Here is a 16,324-nt window from a genome sequence, read left to right on the forward strand (position 1 = left end):
GCCTGTCTCGGTCATGTGATACACCGCGCCGCCCCAGTGTCTGTGATTGTCAGCGGAATTTTGAGAAATTATACCGGGAGAGAGAGAGCTGCGAGGACTTGGGTGGAAGTGGGCAGGTGTTGTAACTGGAGTTTGAAGAGCTCAGAGAAGAATGGCGATAAGCATTTAAAAAAATCTTCAAGAATGGACTCTGCTTTTTCATTAGTAGTCACCAGTTTTATGGTTCAAGGGAAACGGAACTAAGTAAGTACATTGTGTTTTTGCACCTTCGTCAGCTTGCAGTCTTCTTTATAAGAACAGAAGAGTTTGCAATTTCGGCAACACAAAGCAGTTCTTAGCTTTTCAAGCCTATCGTTTCCAGTGTTTTTCTCCTTTTTACAGTTATTATAAGCATGGTGGAGGGGGGAGGCGTAGCTTGTAAATAGGCTTGTAAACTTTAAAAACCCAACTCTGTGTGTGTACAGGAACCAAATCCATAAGTTGAACGCGTAGAGAGGAAGTGAATGTGGCTTTCACGTGTTTATTGTCCAGGTTGGAAACAGAGTCGACGTAAACTACGTTGTTATCCTTCACCATAGTTGCTGAATTCCAGTCTGTTCACGATTGGACTTAACACTAAATTAAAGTATAGAAGCCTCTAATCTGTTTATTGCCTTTTGTAGTGCACCTATACATACAGAGTAGGATAGACAGACAGCGTTATAGTCGCTCCAGGACCTGGTCACCTCACCGTGCGGTGTTTTTATTCTGCACGTATTGTCCTGTTTCTTCTTCTTCTTCTTCTACTTAATACGTCATAAATGCTTAATTTATTTATGTGATCAGTTTTGTACAGTTGTCTGCACTTTTCACTTGTTCTGCTTTTCTGTTATCAGTCCTATGTTTGAGAAGCCAACTCTCGCTAATGTTCACTGTCTTGCTAATGAACATTATTCTTGAGAGAAATTGCAGAGATTAGTGTTTCTCCATCCGTTAGTGTATAGTTGTAAGAAATTTTAAAACAACTCGCGTTGACCAGAGTGCTGTACACTGCATAAAATGGTTCAAGAAATAAAATAACATAATGATTTTAAAAATAGAACAAATAACACAAACAGCTACACAAACAAATAACAATGCAAAGCAAAACATTGCATCACACATCGACCCTGATCAGATGCCAGTGTGTACAGGTAAGGTTTAAAACTAGATCTCAATTCCAAAATGGAGGAGGCTTGTCTAATATAGCTGTTAGGAAAGCTGTTCCAGAGTCCAAGGGTGTAGACCACGAATGCCAAGTCTCTGCTGAGTTTTGATTGTGACCTTGGGACAACCAGCCATTTACAGTTGAGTATTATGATGAATGGAACAAGTGATCTTGTTGATTTTAAGTGTGGCCTGATAGATGACACCAAGTGAGCTGCTTCTAGCATCCTTCAAATGGCTCTCATTTTGGAGTTCATGCACAACCATTTCATAGCCCTGCTTCTTTCTATAAACCGAGAAAGATTAAGTGTTAGCCAAGATTAACCAAGTTCACTCTAAATCTGAACAGGTGCGTTCAGGTGTGATATTAATTTTGCTGTATTGAGTGCACAGCAAGCAGCTACTAGCTGCTACTGTGTGTGAATGAATTTATGAATGTATCTATTTATGAATTTAAATTTGAATTCTAATGAAATTTTTAGCTTGTGTTTGCCTAAAGATCAGTACAGAAGTAACACGTCTGTAGTATACAAGATCCTATGTGTAAATACTATGACTTTGGCAATCCATGCAGGTGAAAAGTGCTTGAAGCTATAGCCTAAATTATAAGCAGAAATTCTCTGGGGATGTTCTCAAGTTTTTAATTCATGTCCTGTCTGGTGTTGACAAGCTCCAGATTTGTGTGATTACTCTTTTACAAAACTTGTTTGTTGTAGATCCAGTGTGGCATCTAAGGTCACGGAAAGCCGATACATTCTGGGGATTAAAACGGCCTGTGGTACAGCCTATGGGATTATATACACACCCTAAAGTCCTCTCTCTGCTCCTCTTTGTCTGACTCTGGTTTATGTAATTTCCAAAGGCTAGACATGATGATGAGTGGATGTACAAGTATCTGTAATAAATGATCCCCATCTACTTTTTTTTTCCATTTTCTGTTAGATTCTTAGATTGCACACCTGTTGGACTGGATTTCAAATTACACTTTCCAGGAAAAGTAATTGCTAAATTAAAAAAAAAATAAATTAAGGAAATAAGTCCTTCTTGGCACTTTGAGGAACCAAGTCAAGTAATCAGAGCAAAAATATGAATTGATCAATTCTGATGAAGAATTGAGTTTTGTAATATAAACATAGTTTTAAACTCTTTGTTAATCCTTATGATTTAAATTTGTGACTTGTGGGCCATCAGGTATTAGGTTTGCTTATGCTGACTGGGAAAACAGACAAATCCAAAATGCCTCCATATATGGGATATAATATTGTGTTATAAAAGGTGTATAAACCATTATTTTACATAATATGTAATTAACTTACAGTTCTGAAATGTAGGTCTCTGGTAGTCTCTTCCAGTCCCACTGATTTTCCCTCAGTCATCCTACTGCACTAGAGTGTGTTATACAGCTCGTTGCCTTGGTAAAGAGCTTATCAACAAAATTCTTCAGTGTCTCAATGCTCTTTTGAGCAAAAAAAAAAAAAAAAAAAAAAAGTCTTCCTGGTGAACTGCAGTGTACCAATGTTACATTATTAAATTTAGTCTATTTTTCAGTGCTTGCTGCATTTAGATGTGTGTATATTTTTACATTTATTCTTATGGGAAATCAGAAGTTGTCACTAAGTTCTAAATTCCCAAATACTAAATTCTGTAATATTTAGCGAATATTGGGCCCTTGAGCAAGGCCCTTAACCCTCTCCGCTCCAGGGGCGCTGTATCATGGCTGACCCTGCGCTCTGACCCCAGCTTCCTAACAAGCTGGGATATGCGAAGAAAAGAATTTCACTGTGCTGTAATGTATATATGACAAATAAAGGCTTCTGCTTCTTCTGCTTCTGCTTCTTCTAGAAGTCTAGGACACTAGATATGTGGTGTAATCTTGAACATGTTTCATTGTATATCTCAGGGCCTGGGTGAATGATGAAACTTTTCAAGATTATGCCACAAAGTCTTGAGTTTCTTGGACTAGACATTTCAGATGTTGTATGACTAAACTTTCAAATACTGAATGTTGACCCCATCTTTGATTTGGTCATTAAGGACACATTTTGAAATAAATGAGATTTCATCAATGACTAGTTCTTGATCTTGAATGATTGTGTCTAATCTGTTTTTACCAAAACACTGTAGAAAACCTGAGTAAATAACCTGGGTTTTGTACATGCCGTATTTAGCACCATTATATTGGTGCCATGCTCGAAGGTAGGATTCCAGTCAGCTATAATGTATCTGTATGAGGTCCTTTGTGAGCTACCTTTTTAAAAATGTTTACTTGGAAACCACACAACCCAAAATATAGTGGTCTAGATTACACACACAACCCTAAGGATGCCATTTATAGTTATAATGCACAATCACAAACCCCATAAATTTAGACCAATTTAACATTTTGAATGACATCATGCCTTTATAACTAGATTTTGGCAGCCGGGTGTATGATGTGTTTTTAGATAGCCTGCTCTGCCGCTGAACCCCTCCCCCCTCACACACAAAATTTGCTTATTCTTTTTGCACTTGTTTTAATGTTCAAGTGTGTGAGCACTCCCATCAAGGGTTCTCCCCTTCACCTGTGTTTTCTTCTTGTATATCTCTCTGGCTTTGAGTCAAAATGACTTCCAGTACCACGGGTTGGCCCACTTCTTGAGATTACAGTGGGATGTGGGAGGTAATTGCATGTTATTTTCAAATAGAGCCTGCATTTAACTGTGCTGTTTCTTCCCTCACTGAACAGATTTCACTTGACCAGGTGGATTTTGTGGCCTTTTTCTCCATTGCAGCCATAACATTCTCTAACAAACAACAGCATTTTGGCAGTGTTGAGGAAAAAGAAGTGACAAACCAAATGGAACTGTGGCGTGGATAGAGATTTCATTTTTGTGAAAGGAAATTGTTGATACCATGCTTCATGTGCCATGCTGAGTGCATCATTACAGTGGAGAGAGCAACATGCCAGCATTAATGAACCCATATGCATAAACTCTTTAACACAATCTGGAGCCTGTGGCAGTGTGTTTAAGCTGTGTTTTCACTGCCTGTCCTTAACTTTGTGGCCTGTCTAACTCACTAATGCAAATAATACTGCTTCTTTCTCTGCCACATTTCTGTGCTGTAATACACATTAATAGGTTTAATAAGAATCACTATTTTAGTGTGGGATGGTTGACACTAGGCTTGTGCAATATTGATTTTTCCCTGCTCGTGTCCTATTATTAAAAAAATCACGAGTGATTGATTTAATCGTCAAGAACTGATCGTCTAAAAAAGCCAGCAAAAGGAGCATTTCCACCATCTCAGATCTAAGGAAAGTACAGGAGGGTGTGGTGGAGTATCTGGAGCCTATCTTGGTAACACTGGGCCCAAGGCAACCTAGGCCAGGATAAAGCAGTTACTGAAGGTGAAAGTCAGGAGGGTGTGATAATAGTACCAGCTGTGCAGTAAGGAACTATCATGAAAACTCCGCTGGATGGATTTTTAGGTGATTTTGCAGTGAACGAAAAAAACATCAGTACAAATAATAGTATAATCTTTTTACACATCGGTTGTCTAATGTCCACATGGCCAACATTTTTTCTGTTCATTTTCTGCTGCTTAAGGCGTTTGAAAATTGTCTGAGCGCTGTCAGCACAGGAGAGAGAGAGAGAAAAAAGCATATTTAATCACTTTCTAACTACCATCATCATTAACATTATTTGTAAAGGGTTAGTTTTGACACATTGTTGTAATCTTTTTAGGTCTTTGTCTTTTCTTTCTCTTTTTGACCATTATCAGCCCAATTTTTTTTGGTGGATCCCTAATAAATATAGTTAACTGATGTTAACTACATATCGTGCTTGTCTAATGTTCGCTAAATTGAAAATACATTGATATACATTGATGTTTATTTCATATTAACAAATTCAGAATATTCTACACTTTATTTCTCTACAGCATAGTCTGTAGAGGATAGCTAAATTCCACAAAAAGCCGAAAGGGTTTTTTCATGGAAACCTTAGTGGGTGTCTGTCCGTGTCATCAGACATAATAATCATCCACATACATGGGAGATGTGCGTGCATGTGGAAGGCAAAATCTCAGACCACCTGAAATTTTTCCAGATACACAAACTGCAGACCTGCATATCCATAAAGTGGCAGCAAGAAAAACAAACGTGCTCCTGCAAACACAGCCTTTTACTGGAGAAACGGCAGCTAAATCTTTTTTATCTCTTAAATGTGTACTTTCTGTTCCAATACACAGTTACCCATCCAGGCTACAGGCTTCAATACAGATGCTAGAAAACAGTACTGAAGATGGGAGTTTCCTGCTACAGGACAGAACCTGTGACTTGGCACGTGAGGAGGTCAACACACTGTCAGAGCTAATGATTCACATCACAGAGGAAAAAAAGGCACTACAGTACAAAGTTTTATTCCCATTATCCACTAAATAATCCCAGCAGTTGCAGTGTTGGATCCCGCTGGTAAAGGATGAGAAGTCAATGAGCCATTCATTTCTTTCTCTCTTCTTTTTTTTTGTCCCGTACCCCTCCCTGTGAGAGTAATGAATCTGAAATGTTGGTGAATTTAGGTTATTTTAAGACCAAGAGGAAAGACAAAAGAAAGACTATTTTACTTCATTTTGATGCAAGCCATGACAAAATGTCTGCTAAATCACTACTAAATGTCTTTAGGCCAATATTGTGAAACTCAACTTTTTCCTGTTTTCTTAGTTGTTTTTAGATTATAGGGAAATACAAACATTCTTTACATAGATCATGAGAGAAATTTGATTAATTGTTTGTGATTGGCCCACAGCTGAACATGCGGCATAATCCTGTCACATGAGATTAATTCTAATAATTCACTGTGCTTGTTTTATTGCTTCCAGTTAACATACAGTACAACTGACTCATGGGCTACAGCCCAATAGTAAAGAGTCTGGAGAAATGTACCATTTTTTTTTTGCAGCATAGCTTCAAATAAATTCCTTTATTTTGTCTCCTCATCTGTTGCATTAAATACTATTTTTTAACACAATGTAACCTGAGAGTTACTCTAAGCAATCAAACATTAATCAAGAATGGCATGCAGCACTCAGCACATAAGACGTTTTGGTGATCAAACTTTTCAAGGCTCACATCGCTCAGACAGAAAGATGGGTTTCCATTTAGTTTTTGTAAACTTGGTTTTTGTTTGTAGTCCTGCAGTTACTGAAATTTATAAAAGATCTAAAACTCTGTTTATTTGATCATTTCTCTCAGATGATGTAATTGAGCACACTCAAGTTCAGTGGCTCAGCCATAGGAGCAGGTATGGCAGAGCCCCACTGTGTACAGTATATCAACTGTTCAAAAAAGTTAGAGGTCCATGGGGCAGAAATCACGCTGCTCCATGCTCTGGGGAGGAGCTGAGGATAGGACAGTTAATGACAGGGTTACCAGTCTTGCTATTTTATGCCACTTTGGGCTAATTAAAAAATATCCATTTGGTCTTCTTGTATGAAAGATCTTTGTATGAAAGACATACAACCGTATGTCTCACACCAGAGTTTCCATTTGCCAGTACCGGTATTTGACAGGTAAAAACTTGTGTGTAACTCTTAAATGAACGGTAAATTCAGATCCCGACTGACACAGCATCTGGTAAAAATATTAACTTAAAGTACATAAACTTATCAAAGTAAATAAAGTACATATAATTTTTAAAGTAAATAAAGTTGTTTTTTACACCTCTGTTTATTCAATAAGGCATGTCTCTTTAAATGAATATAGACAATATGCTGAAGGAAAAAACTTGCCGTTTAATTGTTGTTGCTTAAGCTTGCTGCCACGGGAGATTGTATCATTATCTACCGCTAGCCATTAATTTATAATAGCCACTGCTTTGGAATCATTGTTTTCTAGCAAATCACAGCTACAGGCATCAAAAAAAAGAAGACAGGAATTAGCTGGGATCCATGTAGTTTGCTAAATGATTTCATATTTTATTTTATATCCATTTTTTTATCTGAGAAAATTAAGAGAGCTGGCAAAGTACACATCTTAGCTAAATAATGCTGACGCCATTCATCACAGGGGTTTGTCTGAGGGATGGACTCTCTGGTTGGTCTTATAGGTATAACTTTCTGCTGACATTCACAGAAAATCCAGATACGTTATTCAAGGACCGAATTAAAAATTCCTGTCACACAGTCATACACTCTATTTAAGTCTGAAATTAAAATTTCCTCCTATCCAATCAGATACCACTTCAATCAATTCCAAAGTTTAAATTTCCTTTTCCTTGCAGAACTCAAGGCTGAGACTGAGGTCTGCCAGCAAAAGGTCACTGTCCAATCACACTGTTGAACAAGGACGAAACGAAGTTTCCGCTTAAAAGCAAGTGATTCTACTCAGCCTAATCGAGACAAACTTTAGACACATTCGAATTTAAGTTGGCAGCAGACAACTTTCTTAAGATAAAGAATATGAATTGCAAGGTAATGTTTGGGTGCTTCTTTAAATACATTTCAATCTAGTTAAAACAAAGCTAAATAAATAAATAAATAAAGTCAAAAGTAATATTCCTGAAAAGTGTCGTTTGCCGTGTCTGCTGGTGATGTCATTAACACTACTGTAGCAACGGTTTCAAAATAGGAACTGGAATTTTATGTAGTGAACACAGAAGATCAGACGGATACAAGCAATGAAATGTCCTAGGCTGGTTATAGGGAATATAAGCACTCTTGGAACATCATTCAACCAATCAAATCAGTGGACTGGAACCTTCCGTTAACAGATTGTTTTTTGCGTTCATAGTCTGTTCACAATTTTATTTATGTTCATTTAAATACTGACTGTATGCAAAATACAATAGTTCATTTTACTTGATGATGCTATTCTTGTGTTTTTTTCACATAATTAACATATGACTGGAATTATACTCATTTGTCTGGTAAACTGAAATGTTTCCGGACACTGTGAGCAGAACCAAAAATTTCTAGTGGAAACTCTGTCTCAGACTACTCAAAACAAGCTGCTAGACTGTATGCTCTCAACTCTCACCCGCCTACTATGGGGTTAATCTAAAAATTCACTGGATAGTAGCCACATGCCACAACGACCGACACGCACCATGTTATAACTGGGCAATTTAGCCTGCTTTTGAGCTCTATTTCCTCCTAAAATGACACCTGAGACGCTGCTCATTATGTTTCATTTGATAATTTTCAAAATCCAAAGGTGATGGACTTTGTTTATTAAATCGACCAAATTTTTGGAGAACTCGACTGCCTGAGCCCGGCCGCCATGGTCGACCTCAGTGTGCTCTCCTGGGCTTGCCCTCTTGACTCACCCGCATTGTACATGAATAAACGTGGACCAGTACTCAGCAGTAGATACCACTACTAGTGCAAGTTTGAAGACAACTGCTGAACTCTCATTGCAGATCATTTCAGCAGTGTGACCTGTTCAGACTGCTGTCAGATATTGTCCAGATTTTATGTGAACAACCAAAAAATCTGACAGTAAATTGGAATTGAGCATTTAGCCTTGCAGTCTGTAGGGAGAAAAATCTGTGCATGATGAGCGAAAGTTTCCCAAGTTCATATGGAGCACCACACAGGAAATGGCACACATTCTTTCTGTCCAATTCAAAAATAAACTCTGGTCTTCCTGCGGGAGTGTGGCCCTGGAAGAGAGATTGTGAGGGGAGGTGTGAGAAACGAGGGGGCTCAGTTCTGGGGTCTTTCAGCCCTTCTATCATGCAGTATATTTTTTCTCTTTCTGTGCAGACGATTAAAGATCTAGCCATTTCCACATGCATCCCTACAGACAAACACTTCCTGGCAGTGGGCCTCATGATTGGATAGGGTTACGTGAAGTCATATCTCTAGCATATGGAAAAGTTCCTTTAAGGGCCCAAGGGCTCTGCTATATGTAGCTTTTCTGGGTTTCTGTACTGTATTCTTATATAAATGAACACAAAAGTGACCTTAAGGAAAGAGCTGTGAATTTGAATAATGCCCCATATTGCTTATTGATTGTTTGGCCACAAGAGAAGTTATTAATTGTACCAAGCTTTTGCCTCTCTGTATAAAAGTGTTAGTGGGCCTTGTGAAAATGCTTTTGTTTGACAAATGGGAGTCACGCATAGCATTTCTGCAGTGTACTTTAAGCCAGACTGAGACCACCTCATTCAGACAGTTTCAGACAGGTTATTTTGTTGTTCTCACCCGCCCAAATGAACTGCACTGAAGGGGAATCACCCCAGGGTTTGCTTCAAATGGACTAAAAGCTGCATATGTGAAATATTAAATATTAATTATATATTAAATCACTGTTAATCTGGTTGCTAAGTTCAAATCAGACTGAAATGTACTACCCTTGGTTTGTTTGCTGTCTGTATTAAATGGAAAAAAGTGCTGGCTGTGGAGCATGTAGGGCTGAAAATGCTTGTGGAAAAACTCATTGGTCAGAAATACAGCGAAGAAAAAGGTAAACCTTCAAGTACAAATAAAAAAATTACCCAAGAAATTGCTCAATAAAGCACACGATAATTATATAAATAACTAGTTTAAAACATGTCAAATGGACTAAACACTGCAAAAAAGCACACTAAGTCTTGTCACTAAGTGTTTGTTTTATGACTGTACATTAGACATGTCCTGCACGTTGCTCACTATTATTGGTAGTTGTGTAGAAGAGTAGTAGTCATTAACTTTCAGTTTTCACAAGGTGGTCTGCAGCTTGAGAGGTATGATTGAGCTGGGGGCAATTAGGATGTCGCTTACGCCCCCCCGAATGGTCAGCAAGCGCACTAGTAACTTGTCTCAAGCACACTTGTCTGTTCCTGTTGTGCTTCGAATCATGTGAGTGCTGCGTTTTTTCTTTAATGGAGGAGATGATGACGAGAAGGAAGACCTTTTGCTGTATGTAGCGGGCTTGGTCATTGGGCAGTATATGCAATTGCTTTTTCATAATTGCTTCTGCACACATTTTAGCTAAGTAATGCTTTAATGCCCGCCAGGATTTAACTGGGACTAGGACTAGGTCATATTACTCCAGTGTTTAGAATCCTTGCATTGGCTCCCGGTCAGGTTTAGAGTTGATTTTAAAATGATGATGCTTACTTTCAAAGCATTGCATGGCCTGGCACCACATTACCTTACAGAATTGTTACATCCGTACACTCCTAATCGTAGATTGTGCTCCTCTCAGTCAAACTTGCTGGTTGTTCATCAAACACGTCTAAGATCTATGGGTGATGAGGGCTTTCTCTTTTTGTGCTCCTGTCCTTTGGAATTCTCTGCCTCTTGAACTTAGGGAAGTTCAGAATTATGATATTTTTAAAGTTCAACTTAAGACACATTTTTTTAAACTTGCATTTGCTTGTTGATTTTGTATTGTTTTTATTGTATTGTTTATATTGTGTTCGGCACTTTGAGAAGCTGCTTTTAGAGGCGCTTTATTAAATAAAGTTTATTATTATTATTATTATTATTATTATTATTATCATTATTATTTAAAAAAAAAAATCATGATATAGCATTTTTTCTACCTAAACCACCTGAATGTAGTATGAGAGGGATGATGGTGACATTGGCTTGGGTTTGGGATTGTGTGCTCTTTCTCTTTTTTTTTTACATCCTTTCTGTCTTCTTGCTATTCTTCCTGTTTGTCTGCCCTGTTACTTGCTTTGTAAGATGTCCCTGGCATGCCCGCATTTGCATGTCCACATGTTTCCAGCTAAAACTAAATATATATATATATATATATATATATATATATATATATATATATATATATATATATATATATATATATATAAAATATGTGGGTTCATCAGACTAAGAAAATCGCATCACTGGAGAGTGCACACTACAGGAGCACACAGTGTAGTCCATATATTCATAAACATGCCAGTGATTCTGAAATGCTTAAAATCATGCAGAAACAGGGCAAGAGCTAATGAGCTAGTTAATGTTCACATCAAATTTCAGAATAGAGAAAAAAAATGTAATTTCAGTGATTTTATTTGTTGGTTCTAGATGGGCTGCTTTGTGTATTTCTGCAGATTGCCTGGGATTTTTACACACAACAGTCTCTAGACTTTATGCAGAATGATACAGAAAAACAAATAAACATCCAGTTAGCAGTTCTGTGGACAGAAACGTCTTGTTAATGAGTGAGGTCAGAGGAGAATGGCCAGACAGGTTCAAGCTGACAAGAAGTCTATGGTAACTTGAATAACCATTTTTTTACCACCATGGTGAGGAGAAAAGGATCTCAGAATGTACAACACACCAAACCTTGAGGAGGGTGAGCTGCACCAAAAAAGAAAAAGCTGTTTTGACCTTTTTGAAATGCAGATTCCCTTAATAATGAATGCATAAAGTGTTTTTAAAAGTCCAAATAAAAAGTGGCAGCATATAAAAAGTGCTGTAACTCCAACACTTTTCACCCAATTTGGATGTAAATATCCTCATTTTCATTATTTAATTTCAACTCCAATATAATGTGGTAGACAGCTAAAATAACAATAACTTTGTCAGTGTCCAAATATTTATGACCTGACTTTAGATATCCTGAAGTAACGCAGTAATTGCAACTGGAATTGTCTCCATTTGCAGTAATTCATGAGGTTATGTGAGTGTATGTTATGCAGATGGTGACAGCACTAAGGCTGCTTCCTGCTGTACTATTTTTACTGGGACCAAAGTCACTAGAACAAAATTATTACCTTCCAGAAATGTTTTTGTTTCTCTCTGTCTGTCTCTGTGGTTAGAGATGTATAAATAGTTTGATTTTCCTTAGAAGCCAGCACCTTTTTTTTTCCCTCCATACAAAGAGATACTTTTGTCTTGAGTAGTCTGGTTAAAGAAACACAAAGGAAATTATAAATTGTAGATCATTCAGCTTTTTGAATAATTCTTTAAAAAAGCTAATTTAATTATGGCTTTGCTACAGTGATTTGCTACTTAATGAAGGTCTTCACATGGTCCTGATTTGGTGTGTTCTTGGCTTATGGCTTATGACTTTTGACCTACAGTTTTTAAGCGATGTTAATCATTTGCTTTAGCCTCTTTATGTGAATGGGTGTACTATGTAGGATTTAAGCTTCTGTCTGTAAACTGTCCAAAATTATAGTTAAATTCATGTGGTAGAACAGTGTTTAGCTACAATAATGAAGGATGGTAGACTATTTCTGTGTGTGTGTGTGTGTGTGTGTGTGTGTTACATATGTCTCTCTTTTCTGTGGGACCACCCTTTTGCTGCATGTGTGCATGTGTGTGTGCATGCGCTACCACAAGTAATCTGCCCCCACCTCATTTCCTGCTGATCACTGTGCATTCTCCTCACAGAGAAATTTCCCCAAACACTGGGTGCAAGGTCCTGCCCTGACCCCTCCCCACACATGCACATGGACACACATGCATGCATGCACACATGCGCACACACGCGCGCACACACAGACATTTTTCCTAGGAGGTCTGTGGATTAACGCATGCCTCTCCAGTACTCCCGTCGTCATGGCAAACCCACACCCCACCCTCTTCTGTTTCACATTTAATGCTGGGGTTGAGAAGGATTTTGTGTGCGCGCGTGCGTGCACGTTCATATATTTTGTAATTTGAGTTTTGTGTTTTTTTAGCTTATGTATAAGACTGACTAGGGGAATGAGGTGAATGATTTCATTTTAGCTTTGAACTGATAATGTGTATTCATAGCAATGAGTATGACCTCTTGTCTGCAGACTTGTGTGTGTGTGTGTGTATGTGTTTGTATCAGCAAGTGGGTGGGTTGTGTGCTTGCCTACCATATGAATGAAGCTTGTGTGTGTGAGCAAGCGAGAGGCAGGGCGAGAGGCAGAGTCAGATGATTTTTTTTTTTTTTGTAATTATGTATTATTTGGCTTTTGTAGGGCTTTTTTTAAATTATGAAAAATGATTCTGTTATTGTGACTTCATTTCAGCTGAGCTTTATTTTATGAGGTCTTACAGCATTGTCAGCATAACATCTGATGTTTTTCAGCAGACATCCAAATTTTTTGCTGTTTGACTGTTATGAAAGTAGGGCATGGATCACATTCTTATTCAATTCGAAAATTGTGCATAAATGAAGAAATGCTAAAAAGTCAGGGAGGGTGATATTGCCAAAGGTCTTATATCACAGTATTTTCAAATTTTGACAGTAACAGTATGGATCACTGATTGCATTTCATAAAATGTGTATATGAAGTTCAACTACTGTACAAACATTTTGAGTTACAACATGACTATATAAAATATTTAAAGAATATATAAGAATAAATACAATAAGAATATATAAAATTAATTAATATATAAATTGCTGGATTTTTTTTTTTTTTAACTTAAAGTAACTTAAGGTAACACACACACACAAGAAATCAAGTACCTGGTTTGACTGGATCAATAATGGAGAAGAACGCCAGATGACTACTGTAATTCTGAGTATTAAATTATTTTTATTATAGAATAATATTTTTGATTTATTTTGACCTTGGAGAACACTGGGGCTTCTTATAGATCTCATGGCTGAGATGGCAATATGAATCATCTTGTTACTGAAGCGGCATTTAAAACCTCAGGTGATGATAAAACAAATTGAGGCCTTAAAGGCTGCAGAATCTACAGAAATCACAGGAGATTTTGTAATATGTGTAACAGGAAAGAACTCAACAGAGATTGTGCTATGTGATGCAGGTGTAAAGAACAAGGTAAGTACAGTTCACTGTACAAAACTTTGGTCAACTTCTGTTTTTAGATAATTTAACCCATTTTATTCTAATTTATGGAAGATCAAATGCTAACACTTGCTTTCTCAGACTCAAGTGACTCCCAAACGTGAATAACTGTGGCATCTTTGGGATTCAAACTCTCTATCTACTGACAGTGAGAATAATTTGTTCTCTGTCTCTTTTTTCAGGAATCTTGGTAATGATGTTGCTGCTCATTACATGTCTGTATGTCCTCTTCCTCTCCTTCCCTCTTCCCTCTGGCTGGTTTTGTGGAACATTCAACGCTGTCGGTGAGTTTGATGTATATGTTATAAAACCATTGACCGTTGATTGTGCCATGCAACCTGCCCAAACATCTCCAGATCTCGGCCAGCCTTTTGAGATACTTTGTCCTTTATTCTCTCCTTTTTCCTTCAAGGGTTACAATCAACATTCATTGCTGTCGGTGGATTTTAGTTTGTGAAAGTCACTGAACAATGAGTGTAACTGTGCCTGAGTTTCCTGCCTCGCCATGGGAGAAAGAGACACACTACACATTCACCCTCTGGGTCCTGCCACCCCCCCCTTTTTATTTCTGTAAGGCTTGCTTCGTTGTTCTCTCTCTTTATTGCTCTTCCTCACAGATCTCAAGTTTTTAAGGGAGACACAAATAGAACCAAATGTGCTGCCTGCCTCATGGGATTAATTGGAGGTTGTGTGTGCAGACACGTTTGTGTCTAGCAGATGGAAGGAAGCGGAAGATGAATGTGTAATCATCTGGATGTTCTTCTCATTTAGCTGTTTTGTTACTTAAATTATATGCTGCACTCGCTGCAGGCCGGAATGGGCTTAAATACTGCATTTTGGATATGTGTGTGTGGGGGATGGGATCTGGATGAATGGTTTGCCAGTTCATGAATGTTTCCTTTTGCGTGTTCTTCACAGAACAAATCCCGGCCCTAACCATCAGTTTTCTGAATTATCTGGACACTAATGTGAAATGTTCCTCTCCTACTTATAAACACAGAAACCCATTGGGGTAAAGCAATGCAGCAAGTTGTTCAACAAAAACAATCAATTCAATATTAAGACAAAGAAATATTAGCTGATTTGCTCTCTGAAAATCTAAGGGAAATGCAAATCCAGAAGTAAATCACATGCCTGTCTGATGGGCACATTGGCCAAAGCGTGCTGATTTTAATGTATTAATGGAAACTGTGCTAAGAGCTGTGCTAACACCCTAGTAAAAATGAGAGCATTTATTTATTTCTGTTATCCTCTGGCTGTTGAATATTGATGGAAAAAGGTCATAACATTGTTATATAGTTTATTACACAAGACTCTTGTCTTCACCCCGTGTCTGTATGGATTTCTTTCCACCTCTGAAACTATGCCGGTAGGTGGAATGGCTACACTAAATTTCTGCTATGTGTGAATGATTCTGTAATGTTTGTGTCTACATAAACATTTTGTAAGTGAGATACTGTCTGCAAAAAATTTGCATTGTCTAATTATTTATTTGAATATTTTGTAGTAACTTGAACACCTTTTGAAAATATTTGCTAGATCACTGAAATCTACGTTAGACACCTCTAATCCTAGAGCCACTTAACTTTTGCTTTTGAAGTACAACAAGCTGAGCAATGTAGAACTGCAACAACTAATCGACAAAATCGATAAAAATCAATGATAGAAATAGTTGGCAACGAATTTCATTATCATTTAGTTGAAATGTGTTATGAAGCACACTAAAAACACATTTGACTGAAATGGCGGAGCAGGAAGAACAGTACAACTTTCTCTACGGTATGGAAACTTGCAGTACACTACCCTGCTGGCCTCATGACATAAGTTGTGTTTTAATGTGAGTGATATCATCATTCATTTGTGAGAATGTGAGAAACAGTGGAATCGTGATGTCCCTGCTTGAACCATCCGCCTTGTATTGAGTTTTCTGACCTTATTCGGTTTTCTGGCCGTATCACACATTTATGGTCATATGTCTAACTTTCCAAGTCTATCAGAAAATATTATTTCACTCTACTTTGGTCAAATCATGAATAGTTTGTATAAAAACTCGATGGGTTGAAAATGAACACGGCCTCAAATTAATAATTAGACTGCAAAACAAATGTTTTATATATAAGACAAGCATCTTTGGAATATCCTGAACAAAGAAGTCCGATCCGTGGAGGCCCCACCTCACAACCTACAGGACTTAAAGGATCTTGTGCTAACATCTTGGTGCCAGACACTACAGCACACCTACAGAGGTCTTGTGGAGTCCATACCTCGACGGATCAGAGCTGTTTTGGCGGCAAAAGAGGGACCTACACAATATTAGGCAGGTGGTTTTAATGTTATGGCTGATTGGTGTGTGTGTGTGTGTGTGTGTGTGTGTGTCTAAATAAATAAATAAATAAATATATATATATATATATATATATATA

At 37.7% G+C, this 16,324-nt stretch overlaps 1 long non-coding RNA gene across 1 annotated transcript; it reads left to right on the forward strand.

Moving 5' to 3' along the window:
* The first annotated feature begins 46 nt into the window (after nucleotides 1–46).
* LOC117599937 (uncharacterized) lies at nucleotides 47–16,273 on the forward strand. Its single transcript, XR_008300651.1, has 3 exons — nucleotides 47–243; nucleotides 13,825–14,185; nucleotides 14,314–16,273. It is a non-coding gene; the product is annotated as an uncharacterized LOC117599937 (long non-coding RNA).
* The last annotated feature ends 51 nt before the right edge of the window (nucleotides 16,274–16,324 follow it).

This window comes from Pangasianodon hypophthalmus, chromosome 21 (assembly GCF_027358585.1).
Source record: "Pangasianodon hypophthalmus isolate fPanHyp1 chromosome 21, fPanHyp1.pri, whole genome shotgun sequence".
NCBI lineage: Eukaryota > Metazoa > Chordata > Actinopteri > Siluriformes > Pangasiidae > Pangasianodon > Pangasianodon hypophthalmus.